This window comes from Capricornis sumatraensis, chromosome 21 (genome assembly GCF_032405125.1).
Source record: "Capricornis sumatraensis isolate serow.1 chromosome 21, serow.2, whole genome shotgun sequence".
Lineage (NCBI taxonomy): Eukaryota > Metazoa > Chordata > Mammalia > Artiodactyla > Bovidae > Capricornis > Capricornis sumatraensis.
The window spans coordinates 22,002,758-22,009,899 of record NC_091089.1 but is presented as its reverse complement, the minus strand read 5'-3'; the positions used below and the strand labels follow the sequence as shown (position 1 = coordinate 22,009,899).

The following is a 7,142-nucleotide window of genomic DNA, read 5'->3' as shown; positions in this document are numbered from 1 at the left end:
AGCAACTATTCTTGTCAGAAATTGTTCTGTGAAGAGAATGTGGATTTGGGGTGTTTTCTTACAGTAATTGTTCAAAGACATTCAAGAAAATGGAAACATGTAGGTGAGGATTTGAGTAATAAATGGATCCTAGAATTCAATTGCTCCATTTTTTAAAATAGGAAAGAAGTGATTTAGAGCATTTTTCAAGACTTATTAAAACAACTTACTTTAAAAAGTGATCATTATAATTTTCTAGAAATTTCCACATCCACTATCTAATTGAAGTTATATGAATTATCTGTTTAGGAATGTACAAAGTAATGTGCATCTGAGATTTTTCTTAGATCAAATGATTATTATTCAACAAAGACATTTGAGATTGCAACTCTGCGTCACACACTAAATAAAGAGCTCCAAAACAAGTCTCTGTTGTCAAGAAGTTTAAAATCTAGTGACAGGATAGACAGTCATGGGGATAACAAGAACTCAGGGTTAACAATATTGCTATTGCAGAAAGTTGTGTGTTGGAAAATAGTTCTCCACAGGTCTCTCAATTTCCTGCATGTTTTTAAAATGAGGCAGTCACTTTCTCTTGTTTTGGACTATATTTTCAAGGATATTAGTGTAATGAACAATCTTGGAAGATAGAGAATTTCTCCCTTCGGGTCAAAGGGCAGGTGGTTTTACAGTCCATTATAAAATATTTTGCTTCCCTCAGTTTGAATTCTCCTATAACATCATCCACTAAGTTTGTAGATGCCTTCCAGCCCCTCTCTGAGGCAATCTATAGAACTGGAAACTGAAGCAAATGCTGATACTCTGGCTACTGCAGTGTTGTGAGTGATGAGCTGTCTTTGTTATTGACTCAAAGTATGTCTCCTCCCAGCATCCATGAAATTGTGGCAGGCTAACTTATTAGTTTGTAGATAGGATAAAATTTCAGATCCTTCACAGCTCTGGAGGTGTACTTATTTTGGCTAATACAGTAGCAATAATGTAGTAGGATATGAAGAATGTTAGGAAAATCGAGTACGTGAGAACGTGGGTGAGAAAAACCAGGGAAAGAAGAAAAGTAAAAATCCAGGTAGAGGAAACAGCATCAGTATGGGCCAAGTTATGGGAATAGGGATGTTGAGAGCTGTTTCAATGTTAATCAAGAATGTGGATGTTTTCATGAAGGAAATATAGTTGAGGAATATTAAATAGAAGATAGTTTATCAGATTTTAGTTTTGAAAATGTCATTTTAATAGTAGAGAATGAATTGGCAGGGCCAAGATGGGGGCAGAGATTTCTACAGAACAGTTGGGAACCACTGGAGTAATCCAGATGAAGCACAATAAAAGTATAAATAAGGGAGATGGATAAAGAGGAGAAAAATTTCACAAAATATTGTGGAAGTAGAATCAACTGTGTTGACAGACTAGATTTTAGAATTTCTTTAAGCTAAATCTATCTCTGATACTTAAGTAAATAGAGGAGACATCTAACATGGTATATGGTTGAAGAATAAATGGCTGTATTATCCATAGGGTATGGTGGTGGTGGTGTTAGTTGCTCAGTTGTTTCCAACTTTTTGTGACCCCATGGACTGTGGCCCACCAGGCTCCTCTGTCCATGGGATTCTCCAGGTAAGAATACTGGAGTGGGTTGCCATTCCCTTCTCCAGGGGATCTTCCTGACCCTGGGATCGAACCCAGGTCTCTCACATTGCAGGCAGATTCTTTATCAATTAGCCACCAGAAGTACTTGGAGTTAACAAATGTATGTAGGTATTTGGTTTAGAAAGAACGACCACAGTAGGATGACAGAGTGTGTATTACTCATTTGATAATTAAGGAAATTGTGGCCCTGAGGGTTAAGTGGATTACCGGGAGCTATAGATCAGTGAGTTAATAGTGGAACCTGGATAAAATGAATAAACCAGTGACCTTTTCATCTTGTTTACTAGAGCCAATTGTCAGCATTGTCACGAATTTCTTATCCATTCACAAAGGATACTGGCTTTATCTGGATGAAGGAAGCAGAAGGGAGAGAAATCTGGAAAGTATATATTTTTCTTTTGTTTGAGAGATATATTGGACCTGTTGGTTCATTGCTAAAAGAAAGGGAATAGAGGATTTGTGTTTGGAAATGTGGGCCAAAGAGACTCTGTCTTATTAATGAAATAACTCCCCAAGTTGTATTCTTAGGAGTATTGATCTTAGATGGCCCAGGAAGAAATATGTTCTGCTAGAATACAGATACTCATATTTGAACATCTAATCATTAGACTAAACTTGTTTACAATTGAACAAGGCTAGAGCATTGAGTCTGTATCTCTTTTTGTTGTTTAGTTGCTAAGTTGTGTTTGACTCTTTTTGTGACCCCATGGTCTGCAGTCTAACAGGCTTCTCTGTCCGTGAGATTTCCCGGGCAGGAATACTGGAGTGAGTTGCCATTTCCCTCTCCAGGGCATCTTCCCGACCCAGGGATTGAATCTGCATTTCCTACATTGGCAGGTGGGTACTTTACTACTGAGCCACCAGGGAAGCCCAAGTCTGTGTCTACACAATCTTAAAATGTCCATTCAAACAATTCAGTGAAAATAGTGAAAGGCCATGTAAGTCATACTTCTTGTTTGAGTTTTGCTATTATGGACAGAGCTTTTATCACTGCTTCCACAACTGAATGGAGGTATGATTTCAAGAAAATCAGTTATTCTTTTGGGACCTTGGAACTGTAAGATATGTTTTATCATTCTTACACTCTAAGAGTGGCTAAAAGTTCCAGGGAGGAGTATGCAGAGTATAGACAAGGACCAAGGTCAGAACATTAAAGACATCCACATTTAGTGAGTAAGAGGACAAAGAGGATCTTAAAAAAGAAACAGTGAAGAGATCAGAGGAGCCCTGGAAAGGGTATTTCCATTTATCTATTTCTTAAAATTGTTTCCTTCTAGGTGTCAATGAATTGGTTGTTTTTCCATGTCTGCAGAGTGATGTTGAAAGAAAATTAAAGCCTGGGAAATTTTAGTTGGGTATAAAACATTTAAATTTCTCTTTAACATAAGAAGAATAGAAAGTCTTACTCCCAACTCTCTGCAAAATAAATCATTAAAAACAAGATAATTTCCAACTCTGTAATATTAGTTACCTTAGAATTTCTTCATCTGGCTGTATTCTTCTCATTGGTTATGTTTTCATTACTGGCTTTTTTTTTTTTCTTTTCAATCAAGATGTCAATTTCTTAAGAGTGGAATGCCAGCAAGTATTGGGTGAGTGATAAGTGTATTTTAACTTATTTGTTTGGAAAATTCTGTCTTCTGAGAGTGATGGAGTCGAAGATTTCAAACTTGGAGTTGAAGACTCAAGAGGAGTGGAAATGTTTAGAGTTCACTTGACTAAAGGCAAAGTGCTTTCAAGGTCCTTCAGACTCTGAGAATATCTGAAATATCTCAAGTGGACTTGAAATTCCAGAGTCTTAGCTTGCTGCCTGAACTGCCTATCACCCTCTTGCCTCCTTTGCATCAGTTATCTGAGAAAGAGGCAGCCTGCTTTTTCATTTTGTAGGAAACACAGTCTCAGAAAACAGCTGCACTCAACTGTGGAACTCTAATGGTACACATCAGTCTTGGTCATTGTCAGGAGATGTCCTTGTCTCCTAAAATAACCTTAAACACAGGGTTAGATTGTCCCATAATTGGAGAGTACTGAAAGAAAGAATCAAATGCATGAGGGCTGATGGACATTTTAATCTCACTGTACTTAATAATTTGGACTTCATTTGTAGTCACATTGGTGATGGCAGCCAAGCCTTAACCTCTTGGGATACAGGCTCCCACCACAGGAACATAAAGGATCCTACAGAGAGCTGCCACTTTGAGAGAGGTCTCAGCCAGTGATGGGTAGCAGTCATATGGCAGAATCAGAAGGTAGGGCTGTAAGCCATGTTCTCATACTTGGATCATTCCAGCACCTTGAGTCTTAAGGTTTACTGAAGCAGGACTTTTACATTAGTGAATGCCATTAAGGTCTCCTGGGTTCCTGCTCCTGGACCCCTTTTTGACATATCTCTCTTTCTTTTTTCTTGGATATTTGGTAACTTATACTCTTCTTTCCTACTCCAAACCCCCCTTCCACATTTATCCTTAGAACAAAAGCCTGGAGCATCATACAGCACTGTTGTTGTTCAATTGCTGAGTCATGTTTGACTCTTTGTGACACCATGGACTGCAGCATGACAGGCTTCCCTGTCCTTCACCATCTCCCAGAGCTTGCTCAAACTCATGTCCATTGAATCGGTGATGCCATCCAACCATCTCATCCTCTGTTGTCCCCTTCTCCTCTTGTCTTCAATCTTTCCCAGCATCAGGGTCTTTTCCAATGAGTTGGCTTTTTGCAGCAGATGGCCAAAGTACTGGGGCTTCAGCCTCAGCATCAGTCCTTCCAATGAATATTCAGGCTTGATTTCCTTTTGGGTTGACTGGTTTGATCTCATTGCAGTCCAAAGGTCTTTCAAGAGTCTTCTTCAACACCACAGTTTGAAGCATCAGTTCTTCAGTGCTCAATGTTCTTTATTGTCCAAATTTCACATCCACACATGACTACTGGAAAAACCATAGCTTTGACTATACAGACTTTTGTCAGCAAAGTAATGGCTCTGCTCTTTAATATGCTGTCCAGGTTTGTCATAGCTTTTCTTCCAAGGAGCAAGTATCTTTTAATTTCATGGCTGCAGTCATTATCTGCAGTGATTTTGGAGCTCAAGAAAATAAAATCTGTCACTGTTTCCACTGTTTCCCCATCTATTTGCCGTGAAGTGAGGGGACTGGGTGCTATGATCTTAGTTTTCTGAATGTTGAGTTTTAAGCCAGCTTTTTCACTCTCCTCTTTCACCTTCATCAAGAGGCTCTTTAGTTCTTCTTTGCTTTCTGTCATCTGAGGTTACTGATATTTCTCCTGGTAATCTTGATTCTAGCCTGCAGTTTATCCAGCCCAGCATTTTGCATGATGTACTCTATGTACTCTATGTAAGTTAAATAAGCTAGGTGACAATATCCAGCCTTGACATACTCCTTTTCCATTTTGGAACCAGTCCCTTGTTCCATGTCTGGTCCTAAGTGTTGCTTCTTGACCTGCATACGGGTTGAGAGCATCATATAGCAAGCAAAGCTCCATGCATATATTTGCATTTTAATAAATAAAGTTTTGAGCAAAATGATTGCCTTGGCTTCTGGAGGTGGAATAATTGTCATCAGAGAACTAGTCAAGGCATCTTGGGTAGGTAGACTTCTCAAATTCTTGCTGACTTATTTTCTTAGCTTCCCCCCCCCCACCCCACCCCTATTATTCTCCTATAGCTATCCTATGAACACATATTAGTTTCAGATTTTAGTGCTTTTTCTGGAACTGTTCTTTTGGAAAACTGTTCTCACAATTGCTAACTTCTACATTTTCCCTTTCAAAAGCGAGTTCATTATCCAACCTTGTATCAAATGCTACCCTGATCAATTTTCAAATTTCTGCATTTGGACTTCCTCATTTCTTTCCACATCAATGTGTGGAAAGAAAATTTAGGAAAAAGTTAGGAAAATTTCTTACCTTACTTTCCACACAAACGTAGCCCTCTCTCAAAGTTTGTGTCTTTTTCTACCTACTCTTTCAATTGTTTGCATCATCATTTTTTGGCCCTGCACTTAGAGAGTCTAACACACTCTCAGGCACATAGAAGCAATTTCACTTTGTATATAAAATTATTATCGAGCCTAATGTGCTAGTCATTGTCCTAGGTGCTTTTGAATTCATCATCTACCAAACGTGTGTTGATTTGGATTGAATTCTTTATTCCATTCCTTATCATTACTGTGTGTGCACATGTGCTCAATCATGTCCGACTCTTTGTGACCTCATGGGCTGTAGCCCACCAGGCTCCTCTGCCCATGATTCTCCAGGCAAGAGTACTGGAGTGGGTCGCCGCTTCTTCCTCCAGGGGATCTTCCCAATCCAGGGATCAAACCTGCATCTCCTGCATTGGCAGGTGGATTGTTCACCACTGAGTCACCCGGGAATCCCATTCCTTATCATTAGGAATCCTCTTTGTGTTATAAGTGTTTACATTTGTTTGTATTCAAGTAGATAGCCATGCATTAAGAAGGTGGTTAAATGGACATACAAATTTGTTAAAGCTCATGTTTTATACTCAAAATAGGTGCAATATATTTAAGTAAATTAATGGGCTTCCCTGGTGGCTCAGAGGTTAAAGTGTCTGCCTGCAATGCGGGAGACCTGGGTTCAATCCCTGGTTTGGGAAGATCCCCTGGAGAAGGAAATGGAAACCCACTCCAGTATTCTTGCCTGGAGAATCCCATGGATGGAGGAGCCTGGTGGGCTACAGTCCACGGGGTTGCAAAGAGTCGGACACGACTTCTAGAGTTAATAAAGTAAAGTAAGTGAAAGTGAAGTCACTCAGTCGTGTCTGACTCTTCGCGACCCCATGGACTGTAGACTACCAGGCTTCTCTGTGCATGGAATTTTCCAGGCAAGAATATTAGAGTGGGTTGCCGTTTCCTTCTCCAGATCTTCCCCACCCAGGGATTGAACCTGGGTCTCCCGCATTGTAGGCAGACGCTTTACCATCTGAGCCACCAGGGAAATCAAAGTGTACCTTAATAAAGTAGCTTTCTAAAGTGGAGATAAGGGACTTCCCTAATGGTCCATTGGTTAAGACTCCATGCTTCCTATGCAAGAGGTGCAGGTTCGATCCTTGTTCAGGGAACTAAGATTCTACATGACACGTAATATGGCCTAAATAAGTAAACAAATAAAATGGAGATAGGCTATTCCTTTGTTGAGACCAGCTTGTAAAAGATCAGGAGATCATTTCCTCCTGACCGTCAACCCACCAGTTACCCAGGCAAGAGACATATGCCTCCCAACTTGGCCACAGGGAATAGAATTTCAGAGATTAGACTTCTGCCTGAGAAATCTTTGAATCAGATTGGAAGCAAAAAACCACTCAGGTTCAAGCATCTGAAATGTGCAATGGTTAACTAAATCTTATGTTTGTTTATGGTACCAGAACTGTTTAATTTATAGTGTGCATTTTATATTATATATAATGATTATAGTTGTAACCATTTAATTTTATTGTAGTAAGACAATTAAATGTAAATCATATGTTT

At 39.4% G+C, this 7,142-nt stretch overlaps 1 non-coding gene across 1 annotated transcript; it reads right to left on the bottom strand.

Annotated features, from left to right (window-relative positions):
- Window positions 1–6,540: 6,540 nt before the first annotated feature.
- On the bottom strand, window positions 6,541–6,612 carry TRNAC-ACA (transfer RNA cysteine (anticodon ACA)). The gene has a single exon. It is a non-coding gene; the product is annotated as a tRNA-Cys (tRNA).
- Between the last annotated feature and the right edge of the window lie 530 nt (window positions 6,613–7,142).